At 43.6% G+C, this 17,582-nt stretch overlaps 1 protein-coding gene across 3 annotated transcripts in view; it reads right to left on the reverse strand.

Moving 5' to 3' along the window:
* FRMD4B (FERM domain containing 4B) overlaps positions 1-17,582 on the reverse strand; it is a 147,200-nt gene that overhangs the window by 112,540 nt on the left and 17,078 nt on the right. Inside the window, exon 1 of one of the 3 annotated variants that reach the window (XM_026110713.2) lies at positions 7,112-7,195. The exons of the other annotated variants lie outside the window; for them this stretch is intronic. The gene's annotated coding sequence lies outside the window, so the exon portion shown is untranslated. Of the gene's footprint in view, positions 1-7,111; positions 7,196-17,582 lie in introns of those variants that run through there. 3 annotated transcript variants of the gene reach the window in all.

Raw genomic sequence — 17,582 nt, forward strand, 5'->3', positions numbered from 1 at the left:
CAGCTGCAACACTGAGAACAGCATGAGCTTCTCACTTCCGGAACACATGAAAGACTGCTGATCCTCTCCTTGGAGCAGCACTGTATTCTAGTCTCTTAAAGCCAGAACAAGAAGTGAACAAAGCAAACAGGGAAGGGATTAGTGTTAGAAATTAATTAACACAATGCCCAAATCCCAGTTTATTCACTCCATCCCAGAGGGAGAATATCCTCCTTATCAGAGCAGTGGAGAAAGCACAGACAAGTCTAATAAAAAGACAAGCTGGGTTTCTGAGAGTTATTTTTAACTAGTTCTCCCTTTTTGTTTCACATTATTTTAATTAAAGGGTCAAGATTGTAGTAAGCGCCCAATCTTGCACTCGCATTAATCTGCAGAGCTCAAAAAAGCAACAGGATCTTGGTTTAAGTTCCTGAGCACAATTTCTAAAGAGGCAGTTTTGATACATGGCACAATTTGAAGTCTTTGCCACGTTAACTGAGGAGAGAAAACCACCTTCCTGCAGAGCGATAACTGTACTGTATTTGTCATGTAGTGTTATAGTCTCCAAATTGTTTTCTAACCAGACACAGAACAAATGTACAGCAATAATGATGTTCACAAGAAAGCCCTCACTTTATTCTGTTGCATGACACATCCAGAGGTAAAGAGATATTTCCTTTAAGAAAAACAAGAGGAAAAAAAATGTGTACTGAAGTTACAATTGCTCAAAATGAGCATCCTGCATCAGCTGGGGAAAAAGAGAGGAGCGCACGACATACTGAGAAGAGCTTACGTGCACGCACAGATCCAGTCGAGCGCAGGGCTCCGTTAATATCACCGGAAAATGCTAAGCCCCAGCTGCTCATCCTACTCATGCCCAGGGTTGTTCCCATCACAGGAGAATTCAGCAAGCTGGGAGCTGAGCGCAGCTCACCAAGCCCAGCTGCTGGCACCACACCAGACACGAGGACATCAGCCCTTTGTCACGCATGCGTCCTGGAGCCCCAAAGCACACAGGCTCTCCACCAGCCTTTACACCCATCTTGGGGGCCAAAAGGCCTAGTCTTTTCCCAGGGAAGACTGTTAAAACTGTAACAGCATGGAAAATGCAAGTCCAGCCAAACCACCCTGAAAACTGAACAAACAGGAAGACAGGAGATCTTGGCTAGTTTCTTGGCACCCCATTTTTCATTCCCAGCTTCACAAAACAGAGCCCACAGGGACAAGCTGTGCAGCCAGGACCCCAGGAAGAGCCTGCTTTTCATTTCACAACAGATGGGAATCACAGCTGTCAGAGGTCTGAAGCTGTTGGCCACAAGACAGGTAACAGTGCCATTTCTGAAAAGGGACCACCATGAGGAGAAAGACAAGCTTCCTCTGTGCATCCAGCAGAAAAGCACATTTTTAAACAAGTCTGCTTCCTGAGGGAGTCCCACAGCTCCAGTCTCATATTCCTGAGACAAATCCCACATCCCAGGATGAAGTACAAGGGCAGCTGCTGATCTCCTGCTTTTTCGACAACTCTTTTGTCTCATCATGCAGGAAAGAAACAAGAGGCCTGAAGGCATCAGTTCTGGCTATCCTGACTATCCAGTTTATTGCTATGTAAAACTCGCAGGCTCTCTCATGCCAAGAGCTTTGCTGCTCTTACACCATGCAGGCAGACATGTGCACCAAGGTAAGCTCACCAAGTACAGGGTACAAGCAAGCACACAGGCAATGCCCAAGTCTCCAAGTATCACCCATCAGCCAGCTCAGAGCACCCGGCTCACCACAGGCCCTGATTTCAAGGAGTGACACCTGCAATGATCCAGCAGAACAAGGGGAGAGCATGACCCCAGCCTTCCGCACTGCAAAAGGCAAGAAAAGGAGCTCGGTGCTCTGCAATCACGTGTTTTCAAACACTTATCTTCCCCCAGAACAGAAACACTTAATGTGGACAGCCAGAACACCGGCTCTGGGAAACCTCCTGCCAGTAAGTGCAGGCTTGTATTTATGAGCTGTTACTTTCCACAGAAATTGGGAAGTTATCTTGAGGAGGGCTGAGAAAGATCAGAGTTTGGCAGACTCCCTGCAGAAGTGTACAGAAGGCTGGAGCTGTGCTCGCAGCTCCCCCCTCACAGCTTACTGGGTCAATGACAACTAGTTCATTAAAAGAAAACCGGACTCAAGTGATTTCAGATTCTTACTGGCCATTCAACCTCCCCTTACACCAATTCTTACACATTTTTGTTAAGCCTCCCTCCTTCAAACAAAGCATTGCTCTGCTCTGTTACTGTTAAAATCAATTACCACAAAAACATGAAAGTAGGCTTTCTAAAGCTTCAGTTGAGGTGTCCAAAAGCCACACTGCCCTTCAGAGACACCTGGGGCCTGCTGCAGGACCAGGCAGCACATGAAAAGGGCAGCAGGGCACCTCGCTGATGCAGGTCAACCCTCATGCAGAAGGGCCAGTTTGCAGAACCAAGGTCCCAGGCACCTGAAGTCAGTTACCAAAGCATACAAGCCTCCAGCTTTTTATTGCTCCTTCGAGGATTTGACTCAAAACAGTCCCCTCTTCTCAAAAAGCCTTGATCTGTTCACTTTAGCTTAGAGCCGACAAGCTTTCTTTTCGCCCTATCAATTGGGAAGGGCCAAGTACCAGGCTGGGTTACGTGTACACGCAGCAGCTAGCAGACACTGAATTGAAGTGGTTTCTATAGTTAGCAAGCTGAAGTGAGCTCTGAACCTGGAATCACATTTCTGAGCAGCTCTTTGCAAGAGTCTTGTCCCATACAGCTACTGTGGAATTCAGCCTAGAAAAGCATCCATTCCCCCCACAACACATTGCCAGTTATTTTCATGTGAGCCATTATATGTAGTGCACTCCAGGAGATGGCAAACTAAAAGTGAAATACATGAAAGAGTGCAGATTATTAGTTCCAAGAACTAAAATATCAATCAGGAGTTCAGTTCATTCTCTCAAGCATGTAAGAAAAATTTAGCATTTTTTTTGCTGACAGCAAAAAATATAGGGTCTCAGAAAATATACTCCAAACAGCTTAAATTGAAAGGAAAGGCGACAAGAGGAAGCAAACCACATAGTACCACATTACTCAACCATATTGCTTGCAAATGCAAACACAGCCAATCCTGTTGAACAGAGCGAAAGCTAGTCTTCTTGGGTAGTACAGTTCACTGAATCTACAGGAATTTGCCCTCAAAGCTCTCTCCCTAGTTGTACCAATGTCTGCCCTTCATGATCATAGAGGGCCTCTAATAGATAAAATTAACACTTCCAAAAACTCCCTTTGATTAAGTTGCCCACAGGGAATCACATAATTATGGGATGAAAGATAAAGCTTTGTCTGGAATAAGAACAGAAAAAAGTGAGAGAAACATTACACAATTAATATCATTTGGGCTTCTTTCCATTTACCTTTTGGGGTTCATATCTTCAAGATTTCCTCAACAACCATGAAAGCTATGAACCTATCAGAAGGAAGAGCATCTATCAAAATATCAAGACTCCAAGAGTTTGATATTTAAGATACAAGAAAAACAAAGCAATAGAACTAGTCTGTAAGAGCTGCAAACACTGCGCAGATTATCACTGCCCCATCATTACTAGGGAGGGCTGGAACTTCAGCAGCATCTAAAAACCCTGCAAATGGACAGTAAGGGCGTATAAGAATCCATTCTTAGGGTACAGAGCAACCTCTAAATGACAGGGGTTAGGACAAAAACTTCCTCTACAGCCTGCCTGGTCCATAGTTGTTCTGTATCAGGCAGCAACTGTCAGCTGGCTCCCATCCCTTAAAATTACTTCCATCTGGCCTCACCCACACTGATAGCCAAGCTTCTGGCATAAACAAAGCCATCACAACCAAACATCCCCTCTCTTTCCACACCCCACTGTGCTCTCCCTGCTGGGAAGAGCAGTTTCCAACACCCCTCATAGCTCTGTGGCCAGACTTGCCCAGTCCCGCCTCATTTTCTGCAGCTTTGGGGGGGGTGGGCACACAACCACCTCCCAACAAAATCACCCCAGCTACAGGGGAAGCTGTAGGATAACTTCCCTCCTAGGACCTAACCCAACTCACTGAGGGACAAAGGACATGCCCCACATGCCAAAACCTTACAGTAAAGAAGTCAGCACCCGGGAAAATCCCAGGCATTTCCCATCTAGGGACTGTTCCTAGGAACTGTTTCCATCTCACCACATCTGCTGTGCATCCCCTTGGAGAGGGGAGCTTTGCCTGTGAGAGCTCCTCTCCTCGCCTGCACACCCACTACACACACCAAGGACTCTCGCTGTTTATTTTGAAGCATCCAGCAGTCAAATCAGAACAAGAACAGAAGTGGTTTTGCTCCAGTATGGCAATCCTGCAGTGTTGGACTTGACATGTATAGCGCTGAACCACATTCTGATATTCAGGTTCAATATCAGTGTGACAAAGCTTCTTTAAATACGGACAGGATTAGAGTTGATAAATTTTGCAACTAAATTATCACAAAAAACAAAAAGGAACCCTATCCAACAGCTACTCATTTTAATAAAGTATTCAAAAACCAAACATGTCCCTACTCCACTTACTGGATACATTATGGGCTACCTGTTTAAGTGGTGTGATGCAACACAGAATGACATAATCTATCAGATGCAGCTGCTCTTGGTATCCCAGGACTCAGGAACCAAGTCAAAGCAGTTTGTAGATCATTCACTTGCTGTTCCTCCTGAAGCAGCTTCAGCAGTATTTGATCTACAACAAGCCTCAAAGGCAGCTATAACCCTTTCTGCAAATGCAGATGTGCTCATTTTCATCCGCATGTAAAAGTGAGTATATTTTCAAATCTCTATTTCAAGCCAAAATAGAGAGTGTTCCTCGTTAAAGCTAGATCATAAATATTCTTCAGCACTAGAAAGTCTATGGAGCCCATTCCCTTCTCACAGGCAGCAAAACTGAGGCACATACCAGGGAAGCACCCTAACTCTAGACAAAAAAAGCACATTTTAGAGCTGGAAACAGTTCAAGTCTCAACCCAGGGCCCCACCCATAGAGGTACAATGCCTCCTCCAAGCGATCTGCTGGAATGGTACTGAAATGGAAAGTTTTTTTAAAAAAATCAATCCTGCAGTAATCTGCTTTTTTGTTACTAAATGCTCCAAATGCTGTTGGAAAAAGATTTCAGATTCAGGCTCTAGGAACATTTAACAATCCAACTAATAACTATTTCATTTCTCAAGCTATTAGCACACAATAGAGCTGCAACAGCTGAGGCTCCTAGTATCTGGAAAGAGAGCGCACTTGTGCCAATGCAGTAAATACATCACCTTGTATCAGCTGGTCCTTCTGAACCCCTGAGTGCATCTTCTGAGGGACAGAAATTATTCCACTCTGCTTTCAGCAGGAACTTCATGTTCCAATTGCCTTTTCCTTAATCTCTTGAGAAGCACCAACACATTTTCTAGTATGTTTTCACATCCTTTTTTCCCCCCCTTGTTCTTAGCAGCTCTCCCAAATAACAGAATATTGCTTAAATGGGATACAAACACACACGTAAAACAAGCTAATTAATGATCTCAGCCTAAATCAGTATGCCTTAAGCAATGATTTAGCAGCTCAACACACCAGCAGATCAAAGTGCTTTACCACACTTTCTCCTTCCAAGTGGTCCTTATCCCGATACTAACATTTAGTTCCCTGCTAGGGAGCCATTCTCAAAATCCAAACTCTCTTGGGATTTTGATCTCAAGATGGAAGCATCCCGGATTTCACACTGACCTTAAAAGCTGAAACATCTGCTATAGGCTGCAGTGTTTATCAGGAACCAGCTAGCACCACAGACCTCTGATACCAAAGGGATGAATGTCTGTTCAAAGATAAATAGGAGAGCTTGGAAGAGGTAAGCCTTCCAATCCCATCTTGCTAGTGAAGGGCCTAGTTTTTGAAGTACCATAGTTTCTACTGATCCAGGTTTTAAAACAGAAATTCATTTACTCACTAAGAGATAGTAAGATCTACTGTCCAGGGGGAATACCTCTACTTTCCTGCTAAATCCTGTTTTTATTCCACTTTATCCAGCTGTCATCTTCTCTTGCAAGATGTATTTGCTCATCTTATACGAAGGAAGGTGAAGAGGGAAGGGCTAGGAGAGTGGAAAACATTTCTCAAAATTACAGTTGTGTTTATCCAATGCTCACAGATTCCAATTTGCAGCATTTACTGTACCAAAGCATCTATGCTGCAGATACCAAAGCAAAGTTTTTTGTCAGTGGTTCACACAGACCTTTAATCCCAACAGCAGAAATCTTCAAATTCAACGACACAAGCTCTACAGCTGCATAGAATATTTCCGCCAAACAAGATAGAACAATGAGATTCAAGGTACAAGTTCTTGTTCATATCTTTCGGTAATTCAGTATAACATGCTACTTTTAATACCAGCTCACACAAGACTTATGATTTCCAAAGCATTTCCAAGGATTTTCACAGCACTAAAGGGCAAGTTACTGCATTTCCAGGAGACATGAACCAACTTCTATATACCTAGCTGGCAGAAGGCGTTGAAACTCCCGGCCTTGCACCGTTCCTGTGCTCAGAAGTTCTGCCCATGCTCACATTAACTCACCTCCTTCCCACACCACCCACAAGCACTGCGTCTCTGCATGCTTTCCAGATCCTTTTCTTTGCTCTGGATTTCTCTTACACCTGTGAAAACCCCACATCTCCAGACCTGTCAACTGTCTGAAGAGAGTATGCAGTGCTTGACCTCACCAGCATGCAGATGAGCATTAGGTGATCCGGGCCACCCTGTGCATTTCTTTGTCACAAGTCAAGGCACAAGGTGGTCCAGTGAGAGGCTTACATTTCCCCAGCTGGCCATGTTTTCTGCATCACCCAGACCAAGGAATTTGCAGCTACAAAGGTACTGCAGTCTATCTCAGCCAGCACGAAGCCTCTAAAAGCCCAAGCCAGAGCAGCATGCTCTGACAGACTGACAGCTGCTCTGGAGCATGCAAATGAAGTCTGGCTCCCAGACCTGAGAGACAGTCACTACCAAAGTGAGCATCGCCTCTGCATGGAACAGGGCTCTGCTCAGCAGAGGCAGTAAAGACAACCAGAGAGATCTGTGAGTTCAGCAAACCTACCGGGGAGCTTCTGCGTACTTCAGTGATGTGGTGAAAAGCAGCTGCGGACTTCAGAGGCCTTTTTCCTCCTGCCAGAACCTGAATGCAGCCCGAGGGTTGATTCCTGGTAACACAAATTGAGCTCTGCTTCTTGCCAGATTTAAAGGAAACCAAGGGCTCTTCCCACTCAGGCCCCCATCCACTCTCCCCACATGCCCTCCACCTACCCATGCCTCTCCAGGAAGAGCATGGAGAACAGCATTCCTGTCCTTTTCTCTTGTGTGTCCATCTGTAATGTAATTTATCTTTGCTAGGACACAGCCAGTTAAAGTACTGGGTTGGGGAGGGGGGGGACACCAAAACCCCAATGCATATATCAGTTTTCTGGCACTCTGGCTAAAGAAAACCACGCAGGCACTTATTTACAGAAAGCTGTTCCTGCACTCACCCGGTTGCTATCTGGTTGTGGAATTTTTCTTCCCCAAGAGGATTACAGCAACAAAGAGGGAGCATAGAGGGAGAGGTGGGAGGAGTGCAGCAGTATAAGGGAGATGAACTGGGGACTCCTTTTCTTTGATGTTTTGATGATCACGTCACAGCAATTACTATGCTGAAGGCAGTGCTGTATCACTGGTAAATAAATCATCTGAGGAAATTAATTGCACAACGAGCTTGCACCACAAGTCACTGCAGGTAAAAATGATAACAGAGAAGTCAAAGCATTTCAGACACAGACGATAAACTTCAAAATAGTAAAAAAAATAGACTAATGTATACTTTGGAACATTTCTCCAGTAACTTTAAAAGCCTGGTATGTGCCTGAACAGGGAGGATAATGGAGACTTCCAATTCATTCACAGTGCTTTGAGAAATAAAGCCATCAATTAATCATATGTATTCTATCAGAGACAGAAAAAGGACAAAGAACTAGAGAGAATGTTTTTTGTGAGAAAGAGCTGGGCAACCCAGCAGCTACACCTGGCAGGGCTCTTTGGGAGACTGCAGGGCAGAAAAAAGGGGGAGGATGGAGGAGGACAGGACACAGCAGTGGGCAAGGCTCCAGACAGACAGACCAACCTTGGCCATTCCCAGTCTGCAGTGTTCTCTCTCCCCTGTTGCCTTCTGCTGTCATTCAGTCTCTCTCCCCCCATCTCCAGACTTGGCCAAGTCTAGCTTCCTTAACAGCTTGCCCTAAAAGCACCACCTCATTCCTCCCCTCCATCCGCTCCCAGTCCATCACTCTGCTCCAGAAATACTCTCTAAACGCCTGCTTTGCAATTCAGAACATCCTTAAACTCCTCCATCAGCTCAATATTTGGCTATAATCCCCCTTGCATCTAAAGTGTTTATACAGTATTACTTGCAAGATTTAACTCAAAGATGATTAATTTGGTTCTCCGATTTTTGGCTTCACTTTGATTTCAAGGCTGTAACAGAAAATCTAATTTTCAGTATTTTATGCACCTTGCCTTGAATCAAAGCACTTATGAATTTGATAAACCTGTTTATAGCCCTGAAGTGGACTCCAGAGGTTTTTTTGTTTGTTTTTTTTAAATAAAAACAGATTCCACTCTTTCCCCCTTCCTCATTTGTTTAAACCCATCTAGTGTTGGTAGGAGCACAAAGTCTACAATCATACTCCTAATAGCTGTATCACAAGTATTTCAGATCAAAACCCAGCCCACCCTGCTTGCAAGCATTCAAAGCCCAGAGCACACATAGGACAACAAATTAAAACAACAAGAACAGTGAAAGTGATGGTATCCACCAGCACGAGCAAGGACAGCACCTGCACACAGCTCCGTGCAGCACGGGTGCCCCTGCGGCACGGGAAATTCTCAAAGGGAGATCTTTGGTTGAACGTTTTGCCCCATGGGGCAGGATTAACCCAGCAGGGTCAGGACAGTCCTTTGAAAAGGCTAATATAGATGCCAGAGCACCTCACAGCTGGCAGCCAGCATGCTGTGCCCAAGACAAAGCCATTCCTACTCACTGGCACAAAGGGACAGGGATACGCACACCAGCATAACATCCCCATGGACTGCATAACATCTACACATGCCATTTAATACCTCTGTCAGGTGGAAGAGTAGGAGAGCATTTAACTGGATTTGTGCCTCCAGCTTTTCATGTGTGAGGCAGAGCAGGATGTTTGCTACTCCATTTGCATGTCAATACCCGGAGTGCCCTTCTCACTAGCAGCAATTTCAGAGCAGCTGAACCATAGCTGGTGGCAGACTTGTCTGCTTCTGGCTCTGGTAATAACTACCAGGTGGTAACAGGCAATCCACAACACTCAGCTAACTGCAGAAACAGGCTCAACTAATACCAATAATTAAAATTCATGCTTCAACACAAAGTGATATTATTAGATCAGGGTCACAATAGAATGCTTTTTTTTTCCTTCCATGGACAGTTACACAGGTATCTTTTCCTTCTAGGCTGAGTTACTGAACAAGCAGCCATGTAATCTGAACAGTCATTCCCATGGGCCTCAGATCTCAACATTCCTTAAAGAATAACCACCTATCCCCTCAGCTGAGGGAAAATACAACTGCATTTAACATACTGATGCTTCACTCACACTGAGGCTCGAACCCATAATACCAAGCATAGGCTGGGCAGGCAGGAAGCCCACATTGGGTTATAGGGACCAGCCTTTACCCAGGCTGATGCCAGGGGATTTGGGGGGGGGGGGGGGGGGTCACACACTGCTTCCCTGGCAAAGGCACCCGCTCCACTCCAGGTAGGTGCTTTTTGTGTCTCAGAACTAGATTTCTTGCCTTTACATAAAAGCAGATGCCTCTCACTACTTAGCACAGTACTTTTTTGCTACATCTAGGCAGCTGCCATAAATGATGGTACAACTCAGAAGAGAGCTTGGGAAAGCAGGAAGAACATTAACAGGAGTCTGTTCCAGTTTGCCTAATAACTTTGACATACCAATGCTCTAAAGCAGTTAGGTCACTTTCTGCAAGACAAATCAAAAACTATGAAAGTGTTATTTACTGAGACCATTAACAATATGCAAGAGAAACTGTTCCTCCTCATTCAGACCTTCACTAACTGAACATGTAATCACTGGAGCTACCCATGTTAGCTCAAGTTCCAACCCTCCAATGTGAATGAAAGCAAGCATGTTTCAATTGTTTGAAAAGCTTCCAGTTGCTTGCAGGTTGATCCAGGCATCACTGTATCCATCCCAGCCCAGATAGTCACTGCTCTTTTGCTACTGTTTCACACGCAAGCCTTACACTTGTGTGAAATCTCACAAACTACAAGCTGCCCCTTGGCAGCAACAGCTGGCTCAACATCATCTCCCTTGCAGGAAGAACCACATTTAAAATTGCTGCACCTTCAAACACTTCTAATTTCTCAAACCAATGTAACAAGCCAGAATAGAAAGTCTTTCCACCCACATGGCCCAGCATAATAGAATGCTCTTTAGTAGTAATTTATCTTCAGAAAAGTCAAGAGAACCTGGCAGAAGCCTTACTGCATTCAGAGTCAACACCAGTCATGTTTTTAGTAATTAGAAAACATGATTACATTTTAGCAAAAAGATCACAAATTGTTTTACAAATTTCAATTAATCCTCACAGGCCAACACTTCAATCACTATATAATAATCCTTACAAGAGTCTAAAAGGGTAAAATACACCCAGCACAGGAAAAGCAAGAGCATTTCTTAAGACCACTATACGCTTTCCTATCCCAGTAGACAAGCCATGTTAGAAGTGATGCATGGGAAGTTGCTCACAGGTTCCTTTAATACTTGCAGCTCAATATGTGATACTAACCAACTCCACTACAGCTTTACAAAACGCCTGTGTTGTGCTACATTTGGGCAACATCAGTAGTATTACAGCACACCTTTTCAGTTTGGGGAGTTGCCAGAGCCAGCTCGAGGTCTAACACAACAGACAGCCACCCAGCTGTAAAACACATTAAAAGCTCCAAGACCCTGGGAATGGCCTTGATCAGTATTCCCTGAAGAGACTACTTTTGCTACAAAAAATGGGTTTATTATTTACAGCAGAAAATAAGGTGGCTCACTGCAGCTGAGAAAGCCACTTCCAATTTTGCAGATGTCTTGTTATAGTACATTATGTAAATGACAGCTACACTCATACAGTGTGCTACTGTCATGCTAAGATTTCCCAGCATCTAGTAGTCATGAGCACAAGTTTTACCATTAATTTCAATAGAATCAGCATCTGAGCTTGAAATCCCCTATAAGCTTATGATGGATGGTGGCCAAGTTGTTTCTCTTTTTGCCAGAAACTCTTCAAAGCTCTATGGGTCACACCTTCACATCTGGTCACACTTTGGTCAATGAAGATATTTGATTTGCATCAATTGTCCCCACAAAGGGAGCCACTGGGTTGCTCACCTACTCGGAAAAATTGCATTCCTGTGTCTTTTATGAGCAAAGAGTCAAGAGTACAGGGCATATCCAGTTACATGACTGTTTTTATGCAGCACTTCGCTAAACAGTTTAGAAAATTGAGCACCTATCAGGACTTGACATGAAGGTTCAAATCGTTTACTTTCAGCTTTTACAAGCAAGTGAAGAAAGCAGTTAGAATAACCAAGACATGTAGGCACCAAGCCACAACACTTTGCCTACCTAGTCTATCTGTATTGCCTCATCATTAACAGTGAGTGATATTTTCAACACATTCTGGAGAATTCAGATCTTTCCACCATCTTATGAAACATATTCAGCTTCTTAATTGCTTGAGATAGGAGAGTTGGTGTGCTTAAGCAAAGCTAATACTACTGCTCCCATAAAAAGCTAATTTATACATCATTCCTTCCCTCAAGAGGACCTGGGAATCTAAGACTAAACACACTGGTTGCTCTGGTTATCTGAAGGCATATTTCTGAGCCAAAGTAAGGTTTAGAACAGCTATGTGCAGACTCATTTCTGGAACAGACAAAACAGATATGGGGGATTCTTCCCTCTCCCCTGAAAAAATCCAGAAAGAAAAAAGTTTCAAAATACTTTAAATGGTGCTATGACAGGATTACTATTGAAAATAAATAGATCAAAGTGAATAAATAGACTAGGTAAGAATAAGTAGAATAGGCAAGAAAAGGTGAAGTCAGAAACACATCCCTGACCATCTTGAAGTCAAACTCATTCTAACTACAACAAGATTATTTAAAATGCACTATACTAATTTCAGAGTGAACCATAATCCAAGATCTTAATTGTGTATACTCAACCCTGCAGAGCTGTGGCTACATGTAGCAGCCCAATATGTACACAGTGGTTGAGTTTATATGAATTTGTACCACTAGTTCAAATCTAGTGCTCCTTTCCTGCCAATTTCTTGGTTCCTGCTACTAAGCGAATAAGTCGCAAGCCTGTTTATACATTGCCAGCTCAGATTCATAGCTAGGTGACCTGGAGATAACTGACTGTCCCCAATGGGCCCTGGCCTGATATTGCTCCACCTTTAACAACACAGCTCAGTAAAAATGTCACTGCAGAGGTCCTAAGTAAGGGTACTAATAAAGAAGAGAAAACATGAAACTACAGAAAGTAGAAATTGAAATGTAGCTTTAATTTCTTGTTTTCAGTTGTATGCCACATAATTAAGCTAATGCAAACTTGCACTGCAATATTATCCTCCAAGTCCACAGCCATTGCAATAGTGAGATTCTGATTTCAGCAGCTCCATTTTCTACCCTGAGTGGCTCCTCAAATCAGAGCAGTTACTCTGCATAGACACAACAAAATAACTGCAGTCAAGCTTTACATCTGCTGACAGAAATGTTTAAAACATTTCCCCAGGAAGAAATATGCAGAAGAATCAGAAATAATTTTTACTCCATTCTATTAGAGGAAGGGAAACAAGAACAGAGCTCATTCACTGTATTGTTTTTCTGCATTAGTGTCAACAATTGCTCAGTGGAAGAAAGTCCTTTAAAAAAGTCCAAATGCCTATTTTATAAGGTTCTCATCCATCACATCACATTAGAGACACTCAAGGGACTCTGATTCTGCTTTATTGAGATTTAATATGGACATTTTTTCCCCCCTTTATTTCACTCTTTGGTGGCATTAAGCTTTAGTGGTTTAGAAGCTCCTACAGGGGCCCTTCTATTTAAAATCACTTTTCTGCAGGGAATTGTTACATGATTTTTTTAAAAAAAATAGTTTTGGGGGAAGTCATAAGACTTCTCAAATTCTGAGACATGCAGATACAATGAGCAAACATAAATCCTGCTGACTTCTCCAGGTTTGACCCAGAAAAAGGCACCCTTCAGAGTTTATGAATAGAAAGCATCAAATTAGAGAGGAAAGAAAAATTTGAAGTATAAAGACCCACCGCTACCAGCAAAGGAGTAGGGGGAAAAAGGACAGGCATGACAGTATGTGGTAGAGAACAAAGAATGGGAAATTCTCCCTCATTTTAGCTTACATGGATGACAAAACACACATGCACAAATATGATCACACACAACATTTTCCCCTGGGAACCCCAAATTTATGGTTGGCCTATAGAAGAGGCTAGCACAGCTGTGACAGAGAACAGGTCTGTAATTAGGTCTCTGTTGTGCCATCAACAACTATAGCATTTATGAAGGTACATCCCTAGAGATATGGATCCCACGCATACGCAGCTGAAAGCTCATACATCTCCTGCTTGCAACCTTGCCTTCTTACACATTTCATTTTGTGTTTGATTACTAGATGCCCACAAGCATCTATTAAGTAGAATGACGAAACAGTGGCAGAACAAATCCCCGCACTGCTGTTAGACAGGGCCAATAAAACAGGGACCACCAGCATCCTGGGGCAGCAGTCACCTTCCCCTGCCAAGGCATCCACCAAGCTAGTGGTGAGGGCAGTAGGGAACCCTGCAACAAATGGCATCCAGACACTTGCTCCCCTTGATGGCGCACCAGATGTCACATCTTTGCTCTAGTGTGACTTGTGAAATAGTTTACCATTTCTCTCACTGCAGAGCCAAAAAAGGTATGTGACCAATTATCATTATTGAAGATGCACTATGTATCACACTGAAGAGAAAGCACGCAGTGTCAAGGGATGTTTAAAAGACAGTCCAGGCAAGCCAGCTGGCATTCCCTAAGGGCTCTCACAGATACAAGACCCCTTTATAAAGAAAGATAAAAACCTTTGCAAAGGGTATGCTCTATGTATAGAGCTGGAGCATAACCTGGCTTCCTGTTGTGGTGACCTACCTGCCTACCAGGGCAAAAGACCCTCGCAACAACAATCAGAGCAACAGTTAAATTTTTCTTCACAAAAGCATATCCAGCCCCTTAAAGAAAAATCCAACACCAAGGTTTCTGTGCAGTTCTATTCCCTGCCCTGTCATAAATGAAAAAGGCTATTAAATGCTTTTTTGGACCTGCCCTACATCCCCAGAGCCCCCTTCCCTGCACTGCTCTGAGCACATATACCGCCCCAGCCACTGCTCCGAGAGCAGAGCCCTCCGGGGAGGGTGCTCAGACACCAGCCAGCTGACCTGCTCTTCACAGCCCCTGACACAGGTGGAACACATGCCACAAACAGTCTCAAAATCAAGCCCTTTTGGGATACCACTGACCTTGCTGCTCTTCCCTGTCAATAGTTAAAGAAATGTAAGCAGAGTATTGCTCTTGTTCCTTCTGGTGGTGGAGACCTCCATGGGAACGTACTATACCCTTGCATTCCCATTTCATGGCTATAAACTTCCACACTATGTAAATGCACAGCTAGACAAAAATATCAACTAATTGCGTACATGCATGTTTTGGCTCCCTCCTTTACAGTCAGTGGCAGCACAGTGGTTATTTAAACACTATGATTTGGTGTTCTTTTTTGAAAGTGCCCACATTGATTTTTAAATAAGAAAGAGTTGGCCTCAAACTTGCCCTACAGAAGGCAGGTTTTCTTTAGTCTCAGTAACTCAGTAAGCAAAATAGCTAAGAGGACCCAGAGGACACAGCGACGAAGGGGAGAGGGCAGGGGGTGAAAAGGGAATGATTCATCTGAAATACTTTGCAACAGTTTTTGAAATGATGGAGAGTGGAAAGAAGAGAGAGCATGTGAGAGAAGATAGCAACCAACAAAAAACAAATGGGAAGATTTCAAGTGAGCAGATCAGTGCATGAAAGCAGAGCCCTTGAATAAGGCATATTCCAGCATTAGTACTCTCCCTACCCAGAAACACTCACAGGTGGCACACATGCACAAGGATAATGTGGTGATAACTCAGAACCACCACCAAATGGCAGTTTTCCTGCTCATTGCAACAGCTCCTAGTACAGTTTAGCAAAGACACAGAAGCTATTCTCCATATTTCTCCCCCTTCTAAGCAGCAACATTATTTTTCCTACAGTTCATTTTTTTTTGGTTGGCTTAGATTTTCTCTAACAGAGATTTCATAAGAACATACTCCTTAGCATCACACTACGCATGCTAAAGATACATAGCTACAGCTTAAAAAGTCACCTAAAGCCGTTGAGAAAAAAAACAAACAAATACATAAACATGTAGCCACAACTCTGTAGTGTTCCAAATTTGAACATAATTAAAGAGGTGACTAAGCAAAAACATCCCTGAAGCCACATACCAGGCTCAAAGAGCCCTGAACTTCAAGTATATCAGACTGGGGCTCTTCACAGTGGGCCCCTGTCTCTAATGGATGAAAACCTGGCCCATCTCTAATGGATGAAAACCTAATTTTCGGTCTTGGAAATTTGATCCTAAATTCCCGTTGAATTTATCATATTTATACAAACTTTAGATTCAACATAGTCTTTACAAAGGTGTGTTCTGCTGTCATACAAGTCTGACATCCACAGGGTTTTGATAAAAAATTAATAGTCCAGGTTTATTGGTTCAGAGCAACCCTGAAAGCCAGATAGCTCCATATGGTCTTGGATTTCACTGAAGAGCTCTGACAAGCCCACCTTGGAAAGCATCCCTGCAGGACAGCATTAATGTGCCTGGAAAGCCTCAGGAGCTCACGCTCCATTTAACACTACTGGGCACCTAACGACCAGCTTTCAGATACAACAGGACACCAGAAGACGGTCTCCTTGTATACGGTCTCCTGTGCAATCACCACAACTGCATTAACAAATGGTTATGTTTATGAAAATCCCTGGCAAGCAGGCATACAGTTATTCCTATACACTTGGCAAGCTACAGCACACAAGTGTACAGACCACACTGAGCAAACATTATGAATCCTCACCTAAATACTTCCCATTGGGGGTGCTTTAACTGTTAGAAGAAGCCGCTTTTAAGCTCAGGTTGTGGAAAAGACTATTTTTAGTCAAAGTCTGGGGCTTAATCCTGGCTCAAAGCCTACATTTATATATCTGCCAGGTATCCTGCCTGGAGCAGCAGCCTTTATGGAATAGAAAGGCTTCAGAAATTTGCTGTTTTCTCTCCACCCGCCCACCCAAGAGCAACAGCAACTACAGGCCAGCACCGGACAAGTACCTGCCTGCTGATTTAACATCGACATGGGAATTCCTCCTCCTCGTTCTCCTCAGCTATTTGCATTCATTTTGCACAGCATTCATTTGTACAAACCTTTGGTTTTACAGCACTCGGATCCATGGAGCTACGCCCATCTCACATGGCTGTCTTCTCCCTGCAGGCAGGTAACAGTGCCAGGAACTCAAAGGCCCATTTCTGAGAGCAAGGGGATCTGTGAGGGAAGGCGGGCCACTGCACGCGTGCAGCTATCTCCAAGTCTGCTGAAATGAAGGGTCACATGCTATACCTCCTGGCAACCCCTCTTCTCCAGAATTTATGATCTTGCTATTTTAATTCTAAGCAGGCAAAAAAGTGCCACAGGAAGGGCAAGCTCAGATATAGTATTCTTCCTAACATAACGGCTATGTGAAGAATCCAGGTTTGCCTGTAAAAAAACTGTCAAAACAAGCAACAGAAGAAAAAGTTTATGCAGCAGAGCTGTGAATGTATGTTTGCATTTTAAGAAAACATGACCAGCTTTATGGTAGCAACTTTTCCTCTTTAAATGAATCTTTATAGGTATTTCTCCCTAATGTGTCTTGCTGCCTTCCTCCTCCCTCCCCAGCTGCTGTTTTAAACCAGTCCCTTCCCACCCAAAACATGCTTAATCCCAAATAACTGGCATAGCCTAGATCCTGGAAAGTGCCCAAGACTGTTTCTAGAAGCACAGCCTGTGTAGCGATTTTGCAGAGAAGCACCTGTTTTCTGGACTGACATCTCAAACTCAAGCTCCTCTGCCTGCAAGTGGAAGAGCTCCCCTTGCCTGCTCCTCCTCACATACCATTTCTGTTCTACTCAAGGACACGGATCAGAACCAAACTGAGAAAATAAGTGCTGTGGCAGGTTTGGTTTTTCAATATCTGTATAAGCCAGCAAGGACTTAGCTAAGCAATGACAGTATTTAAATGCTGATGATTAAAACCATTCATCACACCTTTTAGAAATACTGGCTATATTTATTTTGTGGCAGGGTTCTGTCTG

This window comes from Dromaius novaehollandiae, chromosome 12 (genome assembly GCF_036370855.1).
Source record: "Dromaius novaehollandiae isolate bDroNov1 chromosome 12, bDroNov1.hap1, whole genome shotgun sequence".
Classification (NCBI taxonomy): domain Eukaryota; kingdom Metazoa; phylum Chordata; class Aves; order Casuariiformes; family Dromaiidae; genus Dromaius; species Dromaius novaehollandiae.